At 41.2% G+C, this 27,567-nt stretch overlaps 1 pseudogene; it reads right to left on the bottom strand.

Annotated features, from left to right (window-relative positions):
• Positions 1-667: 667 nt before the first annotated feature.
• LOC129143779 (uncharacterized) overlaps positions 668-27,567 on the bottom strand; it is a 34,302-nt pseudogene continuing 7,402 nt past the window's right edge.

Here is a 27,567-nt window from a genome sequence, read left to right as displayed (position 1 = left end):
TTCTCCTCAAATAATTTTCTTAATGGCATCTAGAAACTCATCTGCTGTCTCGTGGCTGGCAGAAACTGCTTCTCCTGAAATATTGATATTTTTTAAGTCAAACTTTCTAAAATTATCAAACCATCCTTTGCTGGCATTAAATTCTTCAGCTTTAGATCCTTCACTTTCCTTTTGCTTTAAGTTGTTGTCTAATTTCTCTTTTTCTCAAACCATATTAGAGTCTATAAGTCATCCTTTCCTATAGCAATCATGCACCCACATAAAAGCTGCATTTTCAATACAAGATAAAAAGGTATTTTACAAAAAGTGGAAGATTTTTGCTCCTGCTTGTGTAGCTGCAGTGATGGCTTCTTGAAATTCTTTTCTTTTTTTTATAATGGTCCTTACATTGGATTCATTTATCATGAAATGGACTACCATAGCTTCAGACCTCAATCTATATCACATCTCAAGCAATTCAACTTTCTCTTTTAATGTCATGACTTTTCTCTGCTCCTTGGGAGCATGCCCAGCATCACTGGTGGTACTTTGTATGGGTCCCATGATATTATTTAAGGTTTATGGTATTGCACTAAACGCGATAAAAAATACACAAGAGGCCAGGTGCAGTGGCTCATGCCTGTAATCCCAGCACCTTGGGAGGCTGAGGCAGGTGGATCACGAGATCAGGAATTTGAGACCAGCCTGGCCAACATGGTGAAACCCCATCTCTACTAAAAATACACAAATTAGCTGAACATGATGGCATGTGCTTGTACTCCCAGCTACTCAGGAGGCTGAGGCAGGAGAATTGCTTGAACCTGGGAGGCAGAGGTTGCAGTGAGCCGAGATCACGCCACTGCACTCCAGCCTGGGCAACAGAGCAGGACTCTGTCTCAAAACCAACAAACGACAACAAAAAAAATACACAAGAACTGTGAGAGATCACTTTTTATGACATGAGATTTACTGGAGAGATGAACTGCTCATGTAGACATGATTAGTGTCACATAGCATTTTAAGCAGATACTGGCAACACTGGAGCTCACTTAAAATAGCAACAGGAGGTGGCTAGGCAATTATTACAGTAGTACAGTATGCACTACAGTTAATTTTATGCAGTTATCATTTAAAACTGCATCTTTACATCTTCTAGGTTTCTCTCAATTGCAAATGGCACCATGTATGGTGTTAAGTGTGCGTGTAAGTTTTGATAAATTTATACTTTTTGTAATAAACTTGTGTATATTTTATGTCAGTAAATGATAAAATAGACTAGTATCTATCTACATATATTTTATGCACTCATGACATATCTTTTTCTTAAATTTTTTCTGTATTTCTAGTCCACATGATTTGTCTGTGGGTTTTTTCAAATTGTTACAAATCTCCAAAAAAATTTCCAATATGTTTTATGGAAAAAATGTGTGTATGTGTATAAGCGGACCTGCATACTTCAAACCCATGTCGTTCAAGGGTCAACTGTATTTCCAAACGTTGACTAACCTCACCTGGACTTCCTCCTCTACTGAGACAGCGAGAGAACAGGTTCCAGAGAGTAAGGCTGGAGTCATGACATAGCGCAGAGCACCTAGCATTGCAGAGAAATGTCTGAGCTTCAGTTTCCTCCTGAGAGGTTTATCTTTTTTTTTTTTTTTTTTTTTTTTTGCTCATGGAAATTGGATATTTCCATATTTCCTCAAATGTCTAAGCCTTTCAGAGCTTGTGTGATTATGGCTATTCTCATTTGAATTAATCCATTAATCCATCGTGGCTTTCTAGCTACAAGTCATATGGAACTGGACTTGCTGAATTACAGATAAATACTATACATAAAATCATTGCACAGTTTACTCTGGAAGGTTATCATGTAGAGTCTACACAGCATTGTGTCAGAGCAAGAGAGGAAGCAATGTGTCATTTCTGTCATTTAGTGACAGAAACAGGGAAATATGCATATTTTAGGCTTTTTTTAAAATGAAAAAGATGTTAATTCCATTCTATGGAAAGTTCTTGATCTTCTCAGTTTTGAGAAGCTGAATTATTTGAGTCTTCATGAATCTATAGAGTACATTGACTGCTAAACACAGCTGTGCTACTTTTTTCTCTTAATGAGATGCCCTGAGTGACCCCACATTGATTCTGGTAGTCACTTCTGTAAAGAGAAATAATAGTACGTGAAGTCTTAGTGCCCCTTCACAAACTATGAAGTAAGATTAAACTTCTGGATGAGCCTAAAGACTGAATTGAGAATCGCCCATTTGCTTCACAGATGGATGTTCACTCATACTCCCTGAGTCTAATGGTGTTTGAGGATTTAATTTAATTTAGGTCTTTCATTGTAAGATCTTCCAGAAACTGTAAATGTCTCTATGCCTGTAAAGGGTTAATCTGAAAGCCTGAAAACACATAAAGGCAGTTGGATATGGGGGAAATTATAGGCTCCTTAATAATTTTTCTGTGTTTTTATGTGGTCAGGTAGAAATTGACTCCCACCTTCCATTGAATCTTCCATTGAATAAGACTCATTATGCTCACCTTACATTTACACATGTATGAGACAGGCAGGTCAAACAAGTTCTTCCATAAATTGATGATTTGGTGATAGTCTTAAAAACTGTTAAGAAAAAGCTTAAATTCAAACACAAAGACTGCTTCGTTTGTGAACTAAAGGTGAATTGCGGGTTAAGTATTCCTTTGCCACTTCTTAGACTGGACAACTGAAAATGAAGGGCTAAAATCATTGAAAATGTCTAATGATTTACTATAAGAGCAAGTGTGAAATACATGCATTAATAAATCATACTCCAGCTATATTTCCTATCTGAGCTATGGCAGTCAGCTTACTAAGCCTGAATTTTAAAAACTTGTTTTAAAAACGGAGAGAGCTATCTTTTCAAAATTTGCTTATATAACACTCAGTTAAGAAAATGTATATTTATTTCCTAAAGTAATGTCATTACTAGAAGTCTACCTCTTTCCCTTTGACAGTAAAACAGAGTGCTTATCTTCATATTTTCATAATGAAAACTCCCCAAGCTCAGGCTACTCTGGCAGATTTACAACCTTCGAGCAGGAGAACTGACAGGCATTTTAATATGAAAGGAGATATGATGTCTTTAATGTACAGTGATGTCACTTCTAACAAGGTGGAAGCAGCTTTCTGCAGTGCAATCACCATAACAAGTCAGACCTGCCTGCTGCAGAAGAGACCTTTTAACCTAGAGAAAGGTCACCAATAATACAGAAAAGAAGGGACTCTCCTGATTCAGGTGGAAGGGTACAGTGTGAGGTTGTGGTCACAAGCCTATTGTGGATATGCATTAGCTGCAGGAAGTTGAAGCTAGGAACTGTCTAGACAGAGCTGACCTTGAGAAGGAAAAAAGGTAAGGCATGACACTGAAAGGGTAATGGAAATCCTCCAGGGAGTGTTAAAATGAAAGCCGACTGCCTGTTGACCATCTTCTTTCTCCCCTTTATCCTATGCTGAATAGGTCTCATAACTTGAAAGTGATATTGACAGTCACACTGTCATTAGCAGGGTGCTTGATTATTGTGCCAGGATAAATGACAGTAAGTAAATGCCAGAAACTTGCCATCTTTTATTTGCAAATGAGAACTTGAAGGTTTAGCATTTTGTGTAGAAAATATTGGTTCTGGTTTTGAAAAGAGCTTTACATTCTCAGAGGCTGATATTCAAATGTCCTTGTCCTAAGCCCCTAATTAAAACTGCTACTCACTTCTGACTGAGCAGAAAAGGATTTTTATCAAGTAATCTGAGAATTGCTATGCAGCTAAATCCCATGTACCTGGGAAAGGCTGGAAAGAGCCTTCTGAAGGCCATTTCCCATGGAGTCCCAAGAGTGCTTTCCACTGCATCAGAGAATGCAGCTAGTGCGTGGTTCTCAAGGAAAACCATCATACTCAAAAACTGGGTAGGTTCTCAGTATGCAAATAAACTTTCACTTGTTAAGCAAAACTTCTGGAAGTAGAGGGTTAACTAAAGAACTTACAAGGTTTTGCCAACTCAGGATAGCCAAGCACTTAAAATTTGCCAGCACAATTAAATGCACTGCTCTTTAATTAAATGTAGGCACATTCAGCCATCCACATACTCAAAATTAAGTCTCAAATTTATCATGTAAGGGAGCCAAACAGCCAAGGCAAGGGTCAGAACTGACCAATATCACAAAGGACTGTAATTTTTTAATATGTTATTATGCAATTAATTTTAATGCAGTGAGACAGTGGTTATAAGCTTGGGCAGGCAGTTCTGGGCTATGGTCTATCCCTGCCACTTGCTAATTATATGATTTAGAATAGTTACATAATTTCTTTAGGACTCAGTTTCTTTACACATAAAATGGGAACAATCACTTTACCTACCTGATATGATTTCTGTAAGAATTAATTGAGCTAGTGAATAAAAACCACTTACCACCCAGTCTAAAGCATGGTTAAGCACGCGATAAATGCTATATTACTCCTAGTATTATTATCAAAAACAGATAATTACCCACATTAGTCATGTGTCTTACATTATAATTTCATTTGCAGTACTTCAGAATATATAAAATTACCTTATTCACAATAGGTATACTGTTTGTAATAGAAATTATTTTCATACCATGGTTACTCGAAGGATCATATTTCAATTTCTAAGAAGCATGTGACCCCAGCACCATAAGCTAGTCAGCCTTGCCTGATGATTTTGACTTAAGAATGTATTCAAATCTTAATGATGACTACTACTCCTCATGCCTACCCTCCCACCCTCCATGCTACTTTAACTCGGTGGCTCTCAAATTTTGATGCACACAAGAAAATCAGGGGAGCTTATGATAACTTCAGAACTTCTGATTTGATGAGTTTGGACAGGCACCCAGACATCTGTAATTTTAATAGATGTCTCAGATGATTCTGGTGCACATGATACATATCGACCCTAGTGGCCCAGTAGAACCCTAACAATGCCTGCCTTCCATGTGTCAAGGATGACAGGATGCACCTTTGGAAGGATATATAGTTTCCTTTCTCTTTCTTGGTAAGACTTGGATTGCCTTCTGGATTGCCTTCAATACTCAGATCTGGAATATTGAAGTGGGCCAAGTTAGGACCAAGAGAAAAGAACAAGGCAGATTTCTTAGGTTATCTGTTTCATGGGTTCTAAAGGAAAGAGATGGAGGATTTCTTAACATTTTACTGGAGTAGGAGAAGAGACAAGGACTTGGCTAGAAACTTGGCACAATATTTAAGACTGCGCACATGGGTAGGGCATGTTTTATAGTTGTCTCTTGGGTTTAATAAGAGTGTCGATAGGTAGTAGGAGAGATTTCAGGTTCAGTGGAGGTAAGGGAAGAAATAATATCCTTGGGACATAGGTGGCTAAGTGGCAAGGTCACAATATGCTGTAGTGGCTCTCAAACTTTGGCCCACTTAGGCTGAGCACAAGACTTCATGGCCCCCATATCATACCCGTTCTTATCTTTCAGGGTTTTGTTTTTGTTTGTTTTTCACCAATCGCATATATTTATACATGTAGAGCAAGAATTGCACAATATTGTAGGTCATGGTAGGCAGCCTTATTAGTATAATACTGAATCACCTTCCCTAAAATTTTAGTTTATAAATGGCAAGCAAAAGAAAAGTCTCGCCCTCCAGTTTCCAGTCTGACATGTAAGGAGCTTGGAAGTCATTTCTCCCATCTGTACAAGAAAAAAGCTGAACATACTAAAAATCAACAACTGTTTTTAGATCCGTCTGAGAATTGAAGTCACAAGGCAAACCGCTGCCCTAAAAGTTGGAGAGATAGGTGGACTCAGAGAAACATGGTTTACTGGAGGAGAAACCTCCACAGGAACCAGTACCAGGACCAGACAACCTAAACTGTAACTGATGAATTGCTAGAGGCCCCGTGTGGACAGCTTGAGAGTTAAAAATGCCAGGGGGAGCCCAGTCTTAGGGGGCCTCCACACTTTCAAGAGCTTTACCTCCAGGAGCCTTACTAGGTTCTTACAGTGAAGGTTACAAAAAAGTCATTTGTGCTTCCATCAGCAGGAGGGGACATGTACAGATGCTCCTTAACTTATAATGGGATTATGTCTTGATAAACCCATCATAAGTTGAAAATATCGTAAATGCATTTAATATACCTAACCTACCATACATCATAGCTTAGCCTAGCCTACCGTAAACGTGCTCAGAACACTTACATTAGGCTAGAGCTGGGAAAAATTATCTAACATAAAGCCTATTTTTTTAAATGTTGAATATCTCATGTAACTTATTGAATACTGCACTGAAAATGAAAAATAGAATGTTTGTATGGATACTTGAAGTATGGTTTCTACTTAATGTGTATACTTTTTGTACCATTGTAAAGTTGAAAAATTGTAAGTCAAACCATTGTAAGTCTGGGAAGTCTAGAGTCATTTTGAAATATACCAGAGCTCTATTCCTCCTAAAAAGACCTACCTTCAAGGAAAACCAGTTTACAAGAGCCTAACCAAAGTAGGGTCTACCAGAACCTAACTTACCTGGGGGGAGAAAAATAACCAACTCTAACCCTCTGTAGCCTTCCTGTCTCATCTAAGAGAGAAAAAACTGAAAAGCATGTGTGAAGGCCATGGTTCAGGGGCACAGGCTCACTGAAATACTGCTACCTAATCATAGGCCCATAGAATGATTCGCCTTTCCCCACATCATATCAACACATCAATAAGGCTCCTATACAATAACAGGAGATTACAACTGAAATAACTGCACCTCCCAGACTTTATTTTAGAAGTCTCTAGGCCAAGCACAATGGCTCATGCCTGTAATCCCAGCACTTTGGGAGGCCGAGGCGGGTGCATCACTTGAGGTCAGGAGTTCAAGACCAGCCTGACCAATATGGTGAAACCCCATCTCTACTAAAAATACAAAAGTTAGCCAGGCATGGTGGTGCATACCTGTAATCTTAGCTACTCAGGAGGCTGAGAGAGGAGAATTGCTTAAACCTGGGAGGTGGTGGTTTCAGTAAGCCGAGATAGCGCCACTGTACTCTAGCCTGGGTGACAGAGTGAGATTCTGTCTCAGAAAAAAAAAAAAAAAAGAAGCCTCTAAAGAAACCCAAAGATAGATAACAGGAGAGACTAAAACAAGGCCACCAGAAAAAAAATTAGTCTCTGATACCTACAGCTACAGCAAACAGTAAACAAAGTCTAACTCTGGCCACATAAACATAAAACCTTGCACTAAAAGTTTATTCTCTTCATTCTCTTTCACTCACTACATCACATGCTGCTTTCAACAAAAAAAAAAATTACAAGGCATACTAAAAGACAAAAAACAGTTTGAAGAGATAAAGCAGAATCAGAACCATACTTAGATACAGCAGAGATTGTAAAATCATCAGACCAGGCATTTAAACCAATTATGATTAACATGTTAAGGGCTATAACAGAAAGAGTGGACAACATGCAAGAACAAACAGAAAGATAGAAATGTGAGTAGAGAGATAGAAATTATAAGGAAGAATTAAAACGAAATGCTGCAAATCAAAATCACCATAATGGTAATGAAGAATGCCTTTGGAAGGCTTAGCAATAGACTGGACACAGCCAAGGAAAGAATCAATAAACTTGAAGCTATGCCAAAAGAAACTTCCAAATCTGAAAGACAAAAAGAAAAAATAATTGAAAAGATGAATACCCCCCAAACTGTGGGACAATTACAAAAGGAATAAATGCCAAACACTGGTCACCATGAAAGGAGAACTAATTCCCTGAGGTCATGTATCCTTGGGGCGGCAGGTAATAGAATAGCCTGTGGGCTATCCTTGCCTCTCACTCACTTTTCCCAGTCAGAAGAGAAATAACTTATTTGATTGGTGAGTTTGGAAAAAGAATTTAAGTATCTTGAGAGTACCACGTTTTTCTCTGTTTTACTGTTCTCACTCACCATGCAAAAAGTGCCCTGTCTCAGTTGAAAATACTGTATTTTTCCACTTCTGCCTTTTATTGTGTGGGTACATTTTATTCTGTCCGAAATATTCAGAAACCCATTGTTGCGGCACATTGATTTAGCATAAGTTAAGACAATAAACAGAACCTGAAGATGAAGCTTACATGCTAAACTTTATTGGGAAGGAGTGCAACCTTAGGACAATAGAGAGTGGGAAAACATAAATGAGGAGGGCAAGGAAGGAGAATAAATATAAAGTGATATATTATAAGGCTGGCCACAGCTTTGCAAAAGATAAAACAAAGGAAGAGAAAACCACAGCAAGTTACCTTGTCACATGCCATATATCCATACAACTATGTGGAACCACCATCTCAAAAAAGTCCTTTGGTGTGTGGAGGGGAGAACAATTAGTTACTAGCTCACCTCCCCCTTATTTCTGTATACTGTCTCTCATGGGTCAAAATTTGCCCCATAGGACATTTACTCCCTTACACTTGTGGGTTGCATGACCTGCCCTTCCAGGCAGCTGATGGGGGAAGTCAGATCCAACATCTTCTGGGTGGGAAGAGCTAGGTCCTCAGTGGGTGCCATCAGTTTGGCCTAGACACCAAAGCTGCTGTGGCTTTCATCATGGCACACATGATGGCAGTAGTGTCCGAGCCTAGCCCTGGGAAAACCCATCTCCTGGGTATGTTAAATGAAGGGTGCTCAAAGTTGTCCCCAAGACAGGTAGCTATGGGCCCATTCCAGACAAATTCAAAGGATGCTTCCAGGGTGTAATAGTAACAGTAGCTTCTCATAGTAATCAGAGTGGGGTTTTACCAGCCCATATAGTTACCCTCCCTCCCTCTGCCTGCCCCACTCCTTTTTTTTCTTTTTTTTTTTTTTTTTTTTTTTGGCTGCTACTCTACTAGTATGAGAAATGGCTAAGGAGTAGTTGAAGCTTCCAGGTTAGTGGAACTTTCACTGTTTTGTCTGAATCAAGACCTCCCTTTCCTGGAACCAGGACCCTACCCAGGAAAACCTAGGTTTGAAGAGTGTGAGAAGCTGATCCTACTGTTTTAATTGACTTTTTCTTTACCCTGTTGGAGAGAGAGGAATTCCCCCTTTAGGTGTATGGAGTGGCCAAACACAACACCCAACGCTGGACAGATAAAACTGACAGCAGTTCATTAGTCACGTATACTATACTCACGGCCTGGGGAAGGACACCACGCTCCATGCAGGGCCTCATGAAATTACACTTGAGAACAGTGAACAACCAGACCACAAGGGCCAAACTCTGAGCAAAGTCCAAATCCTTTCTTCTTCCATCAACTGGTTGTAGTCCCCTCCCCGTGAGGCCATAAGTATGAATTTAGGGACAGCCACTGATGCAAAAGAGGTAGGCGACATGAGATTTGAGTCACCTGTATACATAATTTGTGGTATCTTCTGGATTAACTTGAGCCAAGTCCTGAATATACCATTTCCATCAAATAATGTTTCTGCCCAACTTTATGACTTATAAATCTGATCACATTGAGCTCACCATAGAGAAATATTCTCAAGTGAAATATCAGCTGCCTCTAAAATCCAAAGAAGGCCAAAATGCACTGTGCCTCTTTCTTGGTGGTAAGAGATGCAAAGGGCAACCATTTTTGCTTTATTTTATAAGGGGTTGTTCTGATGTGCTTTAGGCAAGTTGACAGGTGACTTGACTCCTAAAATTTTCACCAATGTAGAAGATCCTCAACTTCTGTGAAATTAATCTCCCACCTCTGGCATTCATGTGACTTGCCAGATATAGGGTTCCTGAAATCTCCTACTGATCACGTCCAATTAGCATAATCTTCTCAATATCGTGGACCAGCATGAAGTTCTATGTAATGTCAAGGTTGCCATGGTTCCTGTGAAGTATATGATGACAGAGACAAGAGCTGACATAACACCGAGGCAAGACGGTGAAGGTGAGGCTGGGAAGTCCAAGACCAAGATGCCACAGATTCAGTTCTTGGTGAGGGCCTTCTTCCCAGTTTGCAGATGGACACCTTCTTGCTGTCTCCTCACATAGTGGACAGAGAGATTAGCTCTAGTGTCTCTTCTTTTAATAGCATTAATCACATTCATGGGGGCTCCACCCCATGACCTAATTACCTCCTAAAGACCCCACTTCCAAATACCATCACATTGAGAATTTTAGCTTCAACACATTAATTTTGGGGGGAACACAAATATTTAGTCCATAGCACCACTGCTAAAAGTGGGAACCGTTCATGAGCCCTGAGTGTCCCTGTGCATTGTTGCTGGATGTGCGAAGAATACAAGGCTCTGACCACTCTTTACCCAGGTGATTTCTCAGGATTGTGTTTGCATTGAGCAACCTTGAAAAATGAGTTGCATAACCTCCTAGGCAATGCAAAGGTTTATAGTAAAAGCAGTAAATTCCCTAACTCAGAATCCCTCTGTTGTAATGCAATACACTAGGTGAGTTGGAATCCTCTTGGCCCACCTGAGTCATCACCATCGCTCCCCTCTGTGGGATTTAGAGGATACAAGGAACAAATACAAATGAACATGAAGCGCTGGTTACTGCCTTTTCTGTGAGTGCTAAAGCTGTTTGTGTCTAACCCAAGATCTTATTATGTCTTCTGCAAACTTCCATGAAACTGTGGGAGGGCTATTGTTAGCTTATAAATAGGGTGAAACCTTAGACCTTACATAGTTCTTGACAGCCACAAAAACGCAAGCTGCTTCTTTTGCTAATAGCTATTAAGAAGAAAATCCTTGCCATATCAATAGCTGTATATCCAGTGTTAGAGGGTTGGTAGCCATAGTAAAGATATCTCTTCTGGCAGTGTAGCTTTGATTAGGTCTGTTTTCTGGTTACATCAGCATCATCCTCCAGGGTCCATCTGATTTTTACAGAGGCCAGAGAATTGAATCAAGAGAATATTAGGGAAATGAATCCCTTTATCTTTGGTGAGGGTGTTAATCTCTGTAATTCTTCAAGGATTGTGGTATTATTCCTGCAATTGACAAGAGATGAGGCCATTTTAGAGACTTAAACATGGCCAGTGGTTTTCAATCAGGGGTGACTTTGCCCTCTTAGGGACATTGGGCAATGTCTAGAAACATTTTTGGTTATCATAACAAAAGTCGTTATTGGCATCCAGTGGGTAGCCAGGGATACTATTGAACATCCTACAATGCCCAGAATGACCCCACAACAGATAACTGTCTGGTTCAAAATGTCAAAAGGGCTGAGGTTGAGAGACCCTACACTTAGCCCTTCCTACCACAATGACTCTTACTCCACAGGACGGGCAATTGATTTGAGGGTGCAGCCAGAAGCTAAGTATATCTTCTCCATCATACTTTTGGGAACAAGAGAAATAATTGCAAAGTGGGTGTCCAAAACCACTTAACCCTTTAGTAGACAGACTTGGTCTCCATAACCCTCTCTTCTAATCAAGTCTCTGTTCTAATATGATGGTGTTTCAGGTCTCCTTTTATCAGTATCATCTCATATACTGTAGCTGATAGTCCTCGAAAAGTCTAAGTTTTACTCTTTCCCTAGTGTCCAGTTACCCTGGCAAATTACTTTGGTTCCCTCTGGGGAAGGATCAGAGGACTACTTACTGTAAGTAAGTAGTCTGTAAGTCTGTTAGTCTGTAAGTACTGTAAGTCTGTTAACTGACTTAGATCTGGAAACTCAATGATGGAGTGCAGTTTTCTATAGTGGAAGGCAATGATCACCTTCTACTCAACAGCTCTTGATGTTAAGTTATCCAAATCAAGCATCCCCGCCCCTCGCCAGTCAGTTTTCCATTACAATGCATCCTTGAAAGTAGGCACTCACTCAACTGGGGCCTTGCTGTTCACAAGGCTTATTAGATCTATCTTTTCCTTGATGGTTAATGGCTGCCACCTGGTCTTTGATCATCCACATTCCTTTTACCACCATGAATTAAAGGGGGCCCAATTCCAAAGCAGCACCTCCTACTGTGAACCTGGCCTACAGAGGACAGCCACCACTGGGTTTCTCAAAGATGCTGCTGTCCCACCACTTACTCTAACCCCATTTCCCCATGGCATTCTTTATTGCCTCATGAAGGCAGCCTTATGGGAAACATAATCAGGTGGTAGGTCTTACAAAGTGAATCTGTTCTCACATGCCTACCTCCTTGAGACTTCTGCCTCCTTTCTCAAAACTATGTCAAGGAAGTTCTCGTATCTCTACTTCATTCACTTTAGGCCATCGTAGTGATTAGGCTTGAAGGCATCATTGTAGCAGCATGTAAGGACAAGCGCCAGGTGTCCTTATCAGAACACCAAATCCTCCGTCACAGTGGAGTGGTTCATGTCAATCCATTCTCACCGATCCAGCCCGTGTGCCTCCTACAGTCTAATGCCTTCAAGATCCATTCCCACAGGTGTTCCCACAGTTTCTGCCAGCACATTTCATCAAGGTCAAGATTTCCTTTGGCACAGAGGCTATATATCCCCCAGCAGGAAGAAAACTTGCCTGGAGGCAGTGAGAGGAGGTTAGTGTGGGTGTTGAGGAAAACTTTAGAATCAGTGTGATTTTGGGGGCACCTGCTTCATAAGCTTGATCATTGCATGCTTACCAGGCAAGGGTGATTCTTTACCACTACCAAGGGGAAACAGTCTCTTTTGTCAGTCAGAAAGATACAGGCTTGTCTACAAATATCCCCATTCCAGGTCTCAATTTTCCACTCTTCCCTATCAAGACCCTGACTTTAATATCAAGTCCCTATTGAGACTGCACATTTAGTTTTATTTATATATATAAAAACTAAATATATATATATATATATCTGCCACCCTTATAATTACATCCTAAACCAATTTTAAGTGCAGCTTCAGGAGATAAGCGCCTCATTTAAACAGAGCCTCTGGCTTTCATTGCATGACTTAAGTTGATAATAAGATGCCCTGAGTGTATCATTTTCTTTTAGCAAAGCCTCAAATGTCCCCAAAACAGCTCATCTGCACTGCAATTGCCACCCCTTTACTGACCAAAGGCGGTAGCTCCGTGATTTTCCAGGTTTGCTCTCCACCTGTACTTCATCCCAGTTAACCACAGGTGAAAGAATTAGCAACTGTGTATCCACTTCTAGAGGCTATTGCTGTCCCAATTATCTGATTGTTTTCAGACAGATGGGCATCAAATTCAAAGTCCCACTCCAAGGTCCTCCTTTCTAGGATACTTCTTGTACTAACTTTCTTAGTAAACAAGAAAGTTTACTAAGCTTGGTGGCTAATGCTTTATTTTTTGGTAGTATAATCCCAGGCTGGGCTGAGTCAAGCAAAAGGGGAAGTGAGGCAGGGAAGGAGGGACAGCAAATACAGGGTGGTCCATTAGTGAGCCGGCCATAGCTTCACAGGAACACGCAGCCAGTTGTTTCATCATATGAGATGAATCTCTATAGACTGTTATGAAACACTAAGAACAGCCCAATGAGGAGAGTTCCAGTTTTCTCTTGCTATGTAAAAAAACTACCAGAGAATGTAGTGGTTTAACACAACCATTTTCTCTTGGCCTTGATTTTATGAGTCAGGAATCCAGGAAGGGCTTGTCTGGGTGGTTCATCTCTCCGATCCATTTGCCATCAGTTATGGTGGCCGAGCTAGAAGATCACTATCAAGGTGGCTTCTTCACTCACCTGTGGCACCTGGTCTAGGAAGGCTGGTAGTTGATGCTGGCTCATGGCTGGGAACTCAGCTGGGGCTATTTGACATGTGAATGTTCCATGTGGCTTGGGCTTCTGTTAGCATGGTGATTCAGTACGCAGAGATATGTCTCAAAAAAAAAAGTATTCCAAAGAGAATCAGGCAGAAGTTGCAAAGCTTCTTATGACTTAGCCACTTAAATCCAAGAATATTACTTCCGCTGCATTCTATATGTCAAGCAAGTCTCTAAGGCTGATGTAGATTTAAGGAGAGAGGTAATTAGATTCTACTTCTCAGTGGAAGAAATAGCAAAGAAACTGCAGCCATCTTTAATCTGCTACATACAGTCCACAGGCAGAGAAAGAGGGATAGTAAATTCAAGGTGGTGAATTATTGACCTGGCCAGAGTTTCACAAGAAAACACAGCCAGTGATTTAAACATTACAGTCTCCAAATAGAATGTTTGGAAAAACCATCTCAGGAGATTCTACGTGGAGGAAGAGGAAAGAAAAGTTTATCTGATAGTTTTTCACCCCTATGTTATCTCTTGTCTTTCCTAGTATGAAGGAAAGACAATTTTTATATGAGGTGGTAATTCCCCTACACTTCTGGGCTGTCACTTAGCTCCCCTTCCTCCCAGGAAGCTGCTGGGGAAGCCACATTCCATGATCCACTTCATGGCCCTTCCTCTGAGTCCAGAAGTAGGTGGGAGGATCCAGAGCCTCCATGCCTGGTGGCAAAGCTCCTGTAGCTCTTGCAGTGATAGGCATGTTGGGTCATGCTAGAGCCAGCCCTTACCCTGGGGGAGGTTAAGATGTGTAATGGTGTTAACAATGGGTGTTGATTAACTTAGGTGACATTAGCCTTGGGGAGACAGTGGTGCTGTCTACTGAGAGCAGGTGTGGCCAAGTGAATCTGGAGAGATGCATAAGTTGGATCCAATACACACATCTGAATCTTGTCATTCAACCTATCTTTCATGAGTAATGAAGTGGATATTTTTAAAATTCATTTGAGGTCTTTCTTTGTTAATTTAGAATAGGCTGTGTCTTTCTCAACTGGTTCCAAACTTGGGAGGGGGTGATTAGATAATTTTGTTGCCTCACGAGGTGTCACACTTATGTTTATCTACCCTGCCTGTGCTCTAGAAGGCTGCCTTAACAGACTGTACCTATAGGCTCCCCTGTTTTCTGGCTTCCAGTTGAGTTAGCCAATGGGATGCACTAAAAGGTTGTCAGAGTTGGCTGTGTCCCTTTAACAAAGACCATGGCTCCTATCAATCTTCTACAGCAACTCTCTTTTTTTTTTTTTTTTTTTTTGAGATGAAGTCTCGTGCTTGTCCCCCAGGCTGGAGTTCAATGGCGTGATCTCAGCTCACTGTAACCTCTGCCTCCTGGGTTCAAGTGATTCTCCTGCCTCAGCCTCCCGAGTAGCTGGGATTACAGGTGCCTGCCACCATGCCTGGCTAATTTTTGTATTTTTAGTAGAGATGGGGTTTCACCATGTTGGCCAGGCTGGTCTCAAACTCCTGACCTCAGGTGATCCGCCTGCCTCGGCCTCCCAAAGTGTTGGGATTACAGGTGTGAGCCACCAATTCTCTAATGGCCTACAGAAACTGCCTCTTCGGCTTGTCCTGTCAGTTCTAGGAGTAGTGAGATGGCTCACCTGTGTTGCAAGCCCTGGGGTACTGCACCGCCCCTTGCAGGTTTCCTTTAACCCAGCCTACACTTTGTGAAGAGTCATTTAAAAACTCTCCTTAACTACAAGTTTAAGGGTGCCTTCTGTTTTCTGTTGGGACCCTGACTAATACAGGTGGGGACAAGAATATAACTGTCACCCTCAGATCCCCCAAAGTAAGCCCTGATAATTGTTAATAGATTATTAGTAAACTCTCTTTAGCCATGTAAAAGTAAGAGGTATATTATTGCTCATTGTTCTCCTATAAGTAGAAAGTAAAGGACTTCATTTTTAAATCTGTTTGGGACTCATAAGGAGAGCCCCTGGGGCTCAACTAGACAATTTCAGGGATAGCATGAAATGCCAACAATATTCTCAGGGGAAATAGCTGGAGCTCTCATTTCCTACCATATGCCAGGGAAGAATTGAAAGTAAAGAGGTAATGAAAATAGTTAATTTACTCTTTTTGGGAAATTAGGCAAGTCCCAACATTGATTTTATTAAGGCAAAAGGAACATTACTAAGTGGCAAGTATCCATGAACAGTTTTATCTGAGTATAATTCAACAATCTTAACTCTGGAGCTGGGCCTTCCAACAGGGTAGCTACCAACCACGTATAGCTATTTAAATATGAATTAATTAAAGTCAAATAAAATTAAAAATTCAGCTCCTCAGTCACACTAGCCCCATTATAAATGCCCCATAGCCGTATGTGGCTAGTGGCTGCAGTACTGGGCAGCAAAGACGTAAAACATTTCCATCACCACAGAACATTCTGTGAGACGGCACTGCTCCTATGAAAGAAAGTTCACCCCCATTTCTCTATGTTGTCTGTTTTTTTTTTAACTAGCATGTTTATTGAAATTTTAGGATGCTAAGTTATCAGATACCAGAGAGCTATATTAAATGGGAATGTGTTATATCATGTGGATAAGTAAAAGAGTTCTGCATTGTGATTCTTTAGAAAAGACTTTATGACTGATTTCAAAACCTTTTAAAGTATTCATTTTAAAATTTGTTAAAGTTATTAAACAAAATAATAAAACAAGAAGATATTCAACCTAATTGAATTAAATATGTGTGCTTTTTTTCTCAGATATTAGAATCAGTATTACAGGAACTTAATTGGTTTTGAAATTAATTATTGAAATGAAGATAGAATTTAAAAGCCATGTATAATATATTCAATATTATTTTTGTTCTAGCATATTGAAAGGGAAAGCTTTTTAAATAAAAGCATGAAAGCCAATAAGTAAACATGTATCACCCAACTGCACCAAGTAAGATAAAGAAAATTGTTAGGTACTTCAACTTGAAATCTATTTGAAAACAATGGGAAAGTTAGTTATTAAGCATTCCAACCGTAACAAAATCACTTATTTTAAAAAAGAGAAAAAATTCTTACCAAGTTGATAAAACATCTAGGATATTATAATGACTCAATATACAAACAAATAAACAATAAGCTGAGCTTGAATGCAAGGTTTTGAAATTACTTTTGTATGTATCTCAGTACGCATCTTTTATGTATTTTGAAATCAAACCAGTTTGCAATTTTTACTTTTAAACTCTGAAACAGAGAAGCCAGGGTTTTCTTAGAAGGGCTGTCATCAATACTACCTTCTCCTGGAAAATATGTTAAATGCCAGACCACATGGGTGGGCACTGAAAGTACACTATTGACTATTTAACATTGACATGCTGTCTTTCTGGAAGAAAAACAAAACTGAGGGAGATGGAAAAGAGGTAAATTGAGGTCATCTTGGAGAAAGTAGACTAAGATTGGTTAGTCTAATGGGCTGTTAAGGTTTTTAAAGGATTTTTAAAACAATCACCCTTTTTTCCTTATTACAGAAATAATTCATACTTACTTTAGACATGTTAGAAAATACAATTAAGCAGGTAGAATAATATGAAAACGATAATTCACCCTCCTTAGTGATAAACCCCACCAGTAGTTTGGGATATATTCTTCCAGGATTTTTGTTTCCTTGTTCAGAAAAATATATTAGTTCCACCACTTGAGGGTGTAAAGGTGAAAGTTTTAAGTTGATAGACTATTTTAAATATTGTTCTGAAACCTGTTTCTTCCCACAGATCACAACATCTTATATTACTAGAAATTTTTAAAACATCTATTTTTTGAAGAGTTGCCAGAATTGTTCCCAATTTCCTGATACGTAGGGAAATTCACTATAGTTATTTTGTTAAATATTCCATTTTCTTAATTCAATAAAGAGCCTGATTCAGACTATTTGTTCCAGTGAGACTCGAAACAGTCAGCTCTCAATATCTTTTGTGGTCAGAAATAAATGACCAATAAAAAATTAAACATCGACAAATGCCCCCTACATTTATGTTCCCCAAACCTCATTTTAATTGTTTCAATGCATTTTCAAATCCAAAAGGGACCCATTTGTATCTCCAAAGGAAGGTAGAGGATTTTTCTTTAAACCACTCAGGAGGAACTAAGAAAACTTAAGCTCCTAATCATAAATTAAATACAGAATACCCTCCAAAATAAGAGTGGTGATTTTGTCTGTAAACAACTCACTGGTGTTAAGCATGAGAGTAATATCATTTAGTGTTTTAGGACCATCCATCTGGAGGCAAGGAGGTCGCTGGAGGCAATACAAGCAGTGGGGAGGTTATTGTTGCAGATAAAGGACAAATGGCAGGGCAGGACTGAGGCAGGCAGCATGCCCAGGGACGGGGAGCAGATTAGAAGTATTCTGAAAAAGTAGATTCACTGAATCTAGGCAAGTAAAGTGGTAAATGTGGAGTCATGAGGGGAGAGAAAGAGTCTACGTAAATTGAGGTCATCTTGGACAAAGTCTAATACATTGCCAAGATTTTAAAGGATGTTTCAAAAATCACCCAGGTCTTTTTCTTGGACAACTAAAGTACCAACTAGGGAAAAAGATAAGGATTATAGGAGAAAAGGAACATACGAGGAGAAGCTTGGAGTCGGGCAAAATGATGCCAGTTTTGATCATGTTAAATTTTAATTGCTATGGGACATCTAAATGTAATATGCAGTACACAGTTGGAAACACCATTCTGAAATGTAAGAGAGGTGCGTGGGCTCAGAATATAGATTTAGGGCAATGATTCCCATAAGATACTCTGCAGACTACTGTTACTGCAGGACTTCACAAAGCCTTTAGTTTGCTAATGTATCCTGCAAACCCCTAAGAACGAGATGTGTATCACTGGCACTTCTCTAACTTATTTGAACATGGAACCTAGTGCTCTTTGGGACATCATTTTGTAGGCATTGGTGTGTTGGTGTCATCAGAGGCCGGACACAGATGAGATTCCTAAAGAAATAATTTTGAGTGGGAAGAGAAAGTGCTGACGATGAAACTTTGGAGAATCTAAATATGTCATGCCTAAAGAGTTGAAGGCCCAGACAGTGCCTTTGATTCCCCTTTATCTTACTTTTCTATCCTGATGAAAATTTTACTATTCTTATACTGCCCTGGAAGAAATAAAATTATGTCTTAATAAAATTATGTCTTTGCAATTTACTTAGGTGTGTTAGGTGATTTTGACAATTCCATCTCCATTCGCATATTTATAAAACTTCTTTTAACTCTGAAAAACTGTACCCCCAAATTCAGACGTATGCTGGCGAATACCAACATTTAAGAGGTGTGCAATAGAAGAAGAGGCTGGAAAGGGACAAGGGGGAAAGACTGGAACAGCCAGGAAGGAGGCCCTGCTTAGAAGATGTGGTGGATAATTGTATGTCAACTTGGCCAGGTTCTGATGCCGAAGACAACTAGTCTAGATGTTGCTACAAAGGTATTTTGTAGATGTGATTAAGTTACAATTAGTTGACTGTAAGTAAGACAGATTACCCTTGATAAGGGAGGTGGGTTTCATTTGGTTAGTTGAAGGCCCTCAGAGCGAAAACCAAGATTGCCAGAAGTAGAAGGAATTCTGTCTCAAGACAGCAACATAGAAACCCTGCCTGAGTTTCCAGCCTGCTGGCCTGTCTTACAGATTTCAGATTCGCCAGCCCCCACAATCCTGTGAGCCCATTCCTTAAAATAACTCCCTCCCCCTCTCTCTCTCTGCCTGACTCGATACAGAAGCTGAATGAGGAGAGTATTTCAAAGTGAAGACCACGGTCAACACTGTTCAGTGCCTTAGAGGGTCAAGTAAGATGAATAAAAGAAACATCATCAAATCTAATGGAGTTTTAAAGCCTCCCTATAGTACTAACTTTTTTTGACTGTTTTAATTCTATTTTTTTTTTTTTTTTGGAGATGGATTCTTGCTCTGTTGTCTAGGGTGGACTACAGTGGCCATTCACAGGCACAATCGTGATGCACTGCAGCCTTGATGGCTTGATCCTCCTACCTCAGACTCCTGAGTAGCTGGGACCACAGGCATGCCCCACCATGTGTGGCTTCCATTTTTGAGAAGCATTTCAAACCAATGTAACCATCTTCTTACTTTGATCACTGTCACCCCTTGTTTACAGGGTTGCAAGCTGAAATGTAAACTCTTCTCAGTTATGAGTTCCTGCCAGAATTTATTCTTCTTTTGTAATCCTGACAGTTCCTAGTACTGAACCCAGTGGGGTCAAAGAACGTTAATCTGAATTATCTTTCTTTCATCACCTGTAATTAATGAGATACAAAGTGTAATCATTTCCTCTTTCTTGCTCAAATCTGTCCTGTTTGTTGTTGTTGTTGTTGTTGAGACATGGTCCCTTGATCCCCTAGGCTCAAGCAATCCTCCTGCATCAGCTTCCTGAGTAGCTGGGACTACAGGTATGCGCCACCACACCTGGCTAATTTTAATTTTTTGGCTAGAGACAGGGTTCTCACTCTGTTACGCAGGCTGGTCTCCAACTCCTGGGTTCAAGCAATCCTCCTACCTTGGCCTCCCAAAGTGTAGGGATTACAGGCATGAGCCCTGCACCTGTCCTGTCCTGTTCCTGTCCTGTTCCTATTTGTATCACTGTAGCCCAGACCTTCATTTCCCTGTACTCTCAGGAGCTTTGAGGCTAAGCAGGACTTCAGGGTTGGTGGTGGCAGAACATGAACGAGAGGGATTGAAGAGCCTCCTGGGAAGAACTGGTTCTAAGAAGAAACAGACATGTGCTGTGGCTCAGCTCAGAGGAAGGGCATTCCTAGCACAGCGTTGGCGTCATTCCCCCACACTACAGCCCACTCCAGCTTCAGCTTGTGCCCGAGTCCTCGGGAGAGACAGGAGGACAGAAAGGGTCTTTCTCACAGTCTTCACAATCTTTCTGAGACTCTGGAAATTCAAGGCAGTGCTCAGCCTTGGGAAAATGCAGCAGAGTAATATTGAAGGAGGTGTGAAGGATTCTGTCCACGTTATTACAGAATATAAAAGCTTGGCTTTTGTGGATTTCAGACAGTGGTGTGCTGGGAAATGTTTAACAACCAGCTCTCTGGAAAAAATAAATAGATAGAAGCTGTAATCCGTCCTGAGTCTAATCACATCACATCGGCAGCTTGAAATTAACCATGGTGGGAAAGCTCATACCATGAAAATCAGCAAGTTTTACAGAGAAGGCAGTAGCACATCTTTCTATAATATTTTCACTGTACAAATACAATAGATGTAAATAACTTTAAGAACATAGATTATAGTAAAATAAATTGGAAGTGATGAATTTTGAGGATATATTGCTTTTGTTTTTGATATAATTTATTTCGCTGCCAGTTTATATAATTTAATTTTTAATAATGCGCATGTTTAACAGTCACAGGCAAAATTCCTAAACATGTAACAGTTGGCTGTGGTCAGCCTGTCCGCACAGGCTCTAGTACACCACTGATTCTGGACTTCAGAGCATAGCACACCTGGGGCATCAGGGGCCTGGTGCTTCCACAGCACCTACAGCTGTGGCTGTGACAAGCCTCAATGCACAAAATTTGCTAATGCTTACTGAGTTTAACTGAAAAGCAAATTGAGTTTAACTTAGCAAGGTCAGCTGCAACAAGTCTGCAATGCTCATTCATTTCTGTGAATGAAAGCTTCATCATCTCTAGTTCATGACAGAATGTAACAGCAGAGCAGGCTCTAGGAAGTCTTCTTGCATTTCATCAGTGTTTCTTCCTTCTTGTCAGTCTTTCTTTTTATTTTAATGCCTTTCCTTGCCAAAAAATGCCCAGTGAACTTTGTTCAAGACTCCCAAATTCCTTTGGCTGTAGTTGCCTTCATTTTTGTAACTTGCTATCTTATTTTTCCAAAATGAAGTTTTTCTTTTTTGTATTTTTTTCTTATTAAAAAAGCAATCATATCTTTGTTTCAGGAGGAAAAATGGGAAAATAGAGTTAAATAAAAATGATATAAAACAAACCACGTTAAAAAAAAAAACACTATTATTAATAACATTATTGCCCTTGTCTGCCTATTCCTGGCTCCATAATGCTTACCTGAACCTGCCTTACTATTGAAAAAGTTCATTCTACCTTGAGGGTAGATCTTAGAAGGGTAGGCTTTTTTATGACCTTTTTTGGGGGGCAGGGGGGTCGGCATCAGAGCAGAGGTTCACAGCTTCTTTTCATTAATAAATTATTTAAACTCATAGGAGGTTAGCTTTCCCTATCCCACTCCTATAACCTTCCTAGTCCTTCTTTAGCCTCTTAACTGATTTGAGGCCTTTATCCATGAGGGGGAAGTTTCTTGGAAAAGGGCAACTCTGGTATTTTTGCAATAGTGCTTCTTGCCTCTCTACAACTATCAGAGCCACTTTTTCCAGGTCCTCACCAGTACACAAAGAGTAATTTGCTGTCTGTCTGCAATGACGCTTTTCTGGCTGCCAAGGCAGTGTGTGGCTCTGGGGAAGAAAGACGGCCTATGCTTCTTGTTGTGTCTTTCTGTGCTTTGCAATGCCCCATTTGTATCTTTTGCTTGTACAAAAGAAATTTTCATTTTAAAAGAAGCATCCTGAATCCAGAAAATCCTATAATACTAATTTCTTTTCTAAGAGGAGAAAGAATAGAGTGAAAACAATGCATGGCGATTAAAGATTTCCACGGCGACAGCTCCCTGGAGTGAAACACGAGGCCCTACTTTGGCAGCACCATCCACCAGGAAGGCTCTTCGTGGACATGCTGTGTCACTTGCTTCAGTCCCTATCTGAGCCGGGATTGGACTGGCACATTGCCTTGTTGAAATTGGCTCCGCACCTTGTTTAAGTGGGCATCCTGCCATACTAATTGATGGGTATGAGTGCAGACATGCTAGAGAACCAGGATGCACAGCAGAACTGGGTAGGAGAAGAGTTTCAGCCCAGAAATATCAAAACAGTCAATTGTGCTGAGTTTGTGTGCCAGGGCCTAGAAGAAGATGGTATCAATGCTCTGCTGCAGCTCAGAGCTGGATTTATTTTTAAATGCCCCAAATAGCTGAAAAAACAAGGAAGGTATGGGCCGGAGAAGGAGCAGGAAGGGGCAAGGTTATTGACTTTCAAAAGAAATAACTAGTGTCTGCCAACTGGGGTACAAGAAGGTTTTTCATCCAAGCTGTTCCATGATTACAGTAACTTTCAAGCTGAGTGCTTTGGGCAGATACAGAAATCGGAGGCACCTCCTGATGGGGCTTCCCAGGTAAGTCACAACAGGGACTGCCGAGGGTGGATGCAGACGGCTGCTCCCAACTTGGGGAACATCCTCCCTGCTTGTCTGTGATGCCTCAGCTACCCCATGAGATCAACCAGCTCATCAAGTGCATCCAGCATCCCAGCCCCTCCCTGAGAAGCACAGCCATCAACCCGTGTCCTTCTGTCAGTTCCATTTTTTGGAACACAATTGTCCCTCCATTGAAAGAACAGCTGGGTAACAATCCAAGTTGGTGCAGAAGAGAGAAATTTTTCAATATTAAAATGAGGAAGATGTCAAAGAGAGTTCTGAATGCATGTTAACACAGACTACCCTGTGTTTCCCTCTATGGCTGGCAGTCACCTTCTTCAAACCACCTAATGATAAACAGCCCAGGAAAAAATGACATTGAAGGACTCCAACACCTAATAACAGAGATAATAATAGGGTCATCAAGAGACAGAACGAGGTAAATGACAACCACACTGATGCTGGTGGAGATGAAATCTGTACCTCAATATGGCCATATGTTACAGCATAACATACAAGGCTGAAATACAAAAAACTTTGGCTGGACTTCAAGAAAATGCCTGTTTGAAGACTTGAAAAACTCACTCTTTGAATTGTCCCATCATTATTTGAATCAATTGACAATATGGGGGAATATGGACTGGTCTGTTTAGCCTCCCTGAGCTTTTGAACCAGATCCATTTTATTAACAATTGAATTCTGCACAGAGTAGGATTAGAAGCCATTGCTCTGACCCCAATTTTACATAATTTCTCCCTTCCTGATTGTAAGAGTGCTTCATAGTTTTCTAGTATTTAAGTCATGAAGTCAAGATGAAGAACTATATACACAGTGGCCAAAGTAAATGTGATCATGTTTAACTCACTTTTAGTTTCTCCTTACTTACAATTTTTTTTGGTGTGTGTGTGTGCGTGCGTGCGTGTGTGTGTGTGTGTGTGGCATTTAAAAAAAGTCAACCTAAAAGGAATAGAATCAAGGAGGGATAGTGGAAGCCAAACAAAATCCTCTCAGTTTTAGCTAAATTTAAAAGATTGGAAGTAAGTCTATTTTGCTTTTACCATAAGGCCCCGATTATTCACTTGAAACCAATGGAAAGCATTGAATTCAAGAACAAAAGCCACAAGAAAATCTTTGTGTTATACTTGGAGATGGTACTGAAAGAACAGGAGGAAGTACGTTGATTGGATTACACTCAGTGAAAGGTAAGCAAAATCATTTGGGTTTAATGGTTCTACTTCTAATATCTCATAATTTGGGATGCATTCTAAGCTTCTTACATAGAAACGTGTGTCCATAATTCCCAGTTGTGCTCATTAGAATGACTCATGCCTATGGACATTTTCTTATCTTGGATTCGAATCACATAAATTTTGATGAGTCCATCAGCTTTCTAAACTGTCTGTCGTTCTCCACACAAACAGCCCTATTCACAAGGAGCTTCGAGGAGTTCCAGGTTGGTGGGAGTCACGCAAAAATTTTTCAAGCATTTTCTCTTCATGGATAATTAAGGTCAGAGGATGGAAGCAGGTCATTTTCCTCCTCAGTTTTCCTCGTGTCCTTGGTTAACTTGCCCTGCCTAGTAACCTTTAAAACTTGAATTCCACAATTCCTTCTGACATCCCCCAAGCTGCTCAGAAATAGTGTACTGCCCACCGTTTCCCTTTATGATTCTGGCTTCTGAAACCGGGTGGTGTATGATGGATGGCTCTTTCCATTTTGAGTATTTTCCTTCACAATTCTGACTTCTCACACACTCAACAACCAACTCTTTGCAGGGTAAGAAATGATTTCTCTCTCTCCAAAGGCACCATTCGCCACAATGCTGCACTCAGAGTTCTCAGTGGCCAGCCCAGTGTCTGTCAGGCACACCCCACGGGATTCCCCAGTGTCTATTACTCACAGTTTCACTCACGCATGTCCTGACTCTGTCTTGACTCAGTGGAAGAGCAGCCAAAGCCAGCAGCAGGTGCAGCTTGTAGTTACCCCTGTGACCATATACAATCTAGAATACTTGAGGTGAGGCCTTGGGACCTGAGACCCCCTGAGTAGTCCCCTCCCTGTACTCATTTCCCAGGGCTGCTGTAACAAAGTACCACAATCACAAACTGGGTGGCTTAGAACAACAGAAATTTATTGCTTCACAGTCTTGTGAGCCAGAAGTGCAAAGGTAAGGTGATGGCAAGACCATGTTCCCTCTGAAACCTTCAGGGGAAGAATCCTTCTTTGCCCCTTCCAGCTCTGGTAGCCCCAGGCATTGCTTGGCTTGTGGCTGCATCACTCTAATCTTCATGTGGACTGCTCCCTATGTTTCCTCACATGGTCCTCCCTCCCAACATATCTGTGTTTGTGTTCAAATTTTCCCTTTTTTATAGGGACACCAGTTGTACTGGGTTAGGGGTCATTCCAGTAACCTCATTTTAACTTTGCTACATTTGCAAATACCCTATTACCAAATAGGTCACATTCTGAGATACTGGAGGTTTGAACTTCAACATTATCTTTTTGGGGGACACACAATTTTTCCCAAAGTACTCCCTCTCCACTCACCACTATGCTGGCTAGTTCATCTGTCTTCATTCCACAAACATGTTTAGTTGAGCACCTACTATGTGCCCCAGGCTGGTGAGGCACAAGAGGCAGAGCAGTGAAGAAAAATATGGTCCTTTCCCTCACAACGCGTGCCCTGTCATAGCAAAGGCAGACAATAAACAAATCAATATAATGTGTTGCGAGATGAATTCTATGAAGGAATTAACAGGGGCTCCAGTGGGGAAGGGTGGAGGCATGAGCAGAGGCTGCTTTAGAAGGGAGGTCAAGGAAGGGCTCACCAACACAGTGATAAAATGCAAAGGGAGGGTGAGGCTGCCGTGGGATGAAGAGGCAGAACAGTGTTCCAGGCAGAGGAAATGGGCAGTGACAGCACTGGGAGGTAGGAAAGATTGTGGCGTGTCCCGGATGCTGTGCAAAGGCAGCCATGGGGCCACGGCACAGATGTGGCTGGAGACAGAGCCAGCGGCGGGCCCAGCAGGGCCTTCCAGGCTGCTGGAAGTTCTGAGGATGTGATTTTGGGTACAATGAGATTAGGCAGACATGATCTAATATATGTTTTTTCACGACACCATTCCATCTTGTATGGAGAATGGATCAGAGCAGGGCAGCAGTGAAGCCAGTGGGACTGTTAGAATGATTTCAGTATCGGCCAGCCGAAGGCCAGTACAGGTGGCTTAGATGAGGCCGGGGGCAGCAGTGAGAAGGGATAAGAGAAAACTGACTTGGGTTTTTTTTTGGAAGATAACTTACAGGGCCTGCCAATGGGGTGGGAGCTTGATCACTGTGAGACTGGAGGGTGTTTTGTGTGGGTGGGAATCGCCTGGTTTCCCCATTCAGCCCTCTAGGCCTCTGCTGGACTGACCTGTGTGGAGCTCCTACCTGCTGGCCTGCCATTCTGCCACCTGCCGCTCACTTACCAGGCCCCACCATGAATTCCCTGGTCACCAGCCAGAAGCCATACCGTGAGGGCCCTGGTTGGCGAGGTCCCACCAGCTGCCATCTGAAAATGTGAAGTCTGGGCTTTGCCTGCACCTTGGGTCTGTGTCCCACCTTTAAGGGACACAGGACCTTTGAGAACTAGTTTTTATATTTAGGCTTAACTCCCCCCAGCCCTCACTACATTTAGCTTCAGCTTCCTCTGTGTTCCTGCTCACTGTTTTAGCTAAAGCCTCCAATCATGTTTATCACTCCAAAACTCTGATGAATTGTTCTTTGTCACAGCACCCAGGTTGACAGCCATATTCATTGCAAAAGATAATGAGATGGTGAGGTCTGACTTCTACTGGGTGAATTTGTGTGATGCTCAGCAGAGGTCAGGTGTCACACTCTTTTAGGAAATTGAGTAAGGCTTGTACCATAGACCTAAGCAGGGCTGAGAGGGAGCTTCACGAACAGCCTGTTTGGCTGTATGATGTGGGGATTCCACTGCATGGGCTTGCTGCCTTTTACGATCAGGCCCGCCCTATGTGTATGAGAAGATAGGCTGAGAAGGATGGAAGGATTTTATAATATGATATCTCTGGCATAACCTAGATCTTAGAAGCTGGCCCAGGGAGTGAGGGTGGGGTTTCGTCCAACTGGATGCTCAGTACTAATTTGAGAGTCCAGTTTTTAAAGATCAGTAAAGCTGAGAGGTTTGTTTCTTGAAGGAATCATCTCATAGATAAATGATAGCCATCCAGCATGAAAGCAAATGCTGTGAAGTGTTTCCCTCTTCATGACTAGGTTAGGGGAAAACAGCCCTCTTCACTGAAGCAAACTCCATTTTTAAATGAAACGATGATTATGAAGAGCAGAGATCTCTAGCAGTGAGGTGTAGCATTTACTGAGCACCTACCTTGTGGAGAGGCTTTTATGTCTATCACCTGTGGGCCTCACTTCATCCTGCAGGGTGGACTGCTTTGTCTCCCAGCATTCTCTCCCCCTTCCTTAGGAAATGCTTCTTCCCCAACTTGAATGATGGGGTTCAAATGAGCCCCAGGGAGATGAAGAATTCTTTCCTGAGATTTTAGAATGTAACAGGGAGCATGAGGCAGGCCCTTTCTGGAGACAGACAATTCGAGGTATGAGGCAAGAAAAAGCTGGGCTGTAGGAAGGGTAAATAAAAGGCAGCATTAG

This window comes from Pan troglodytes, chromosome 3 (assembly GCF_028858775.2).
Source record: "Pan troglodytes isolate AG18354 chromosome 3, NHGRI_mPanTro3-v2.0_pri, whole genome shotgun sequence".
NCBI classification, from domain to species: Eukaryota; Metazoa; Chordata; class Mammalia; order Primates; family Hominidae; genus Pan; species Pan troglodytes.
Note: the sequence above shows the minus strand (reverse complement) of the source record. Positions and strands in the feature narration are given on the sequence as shown.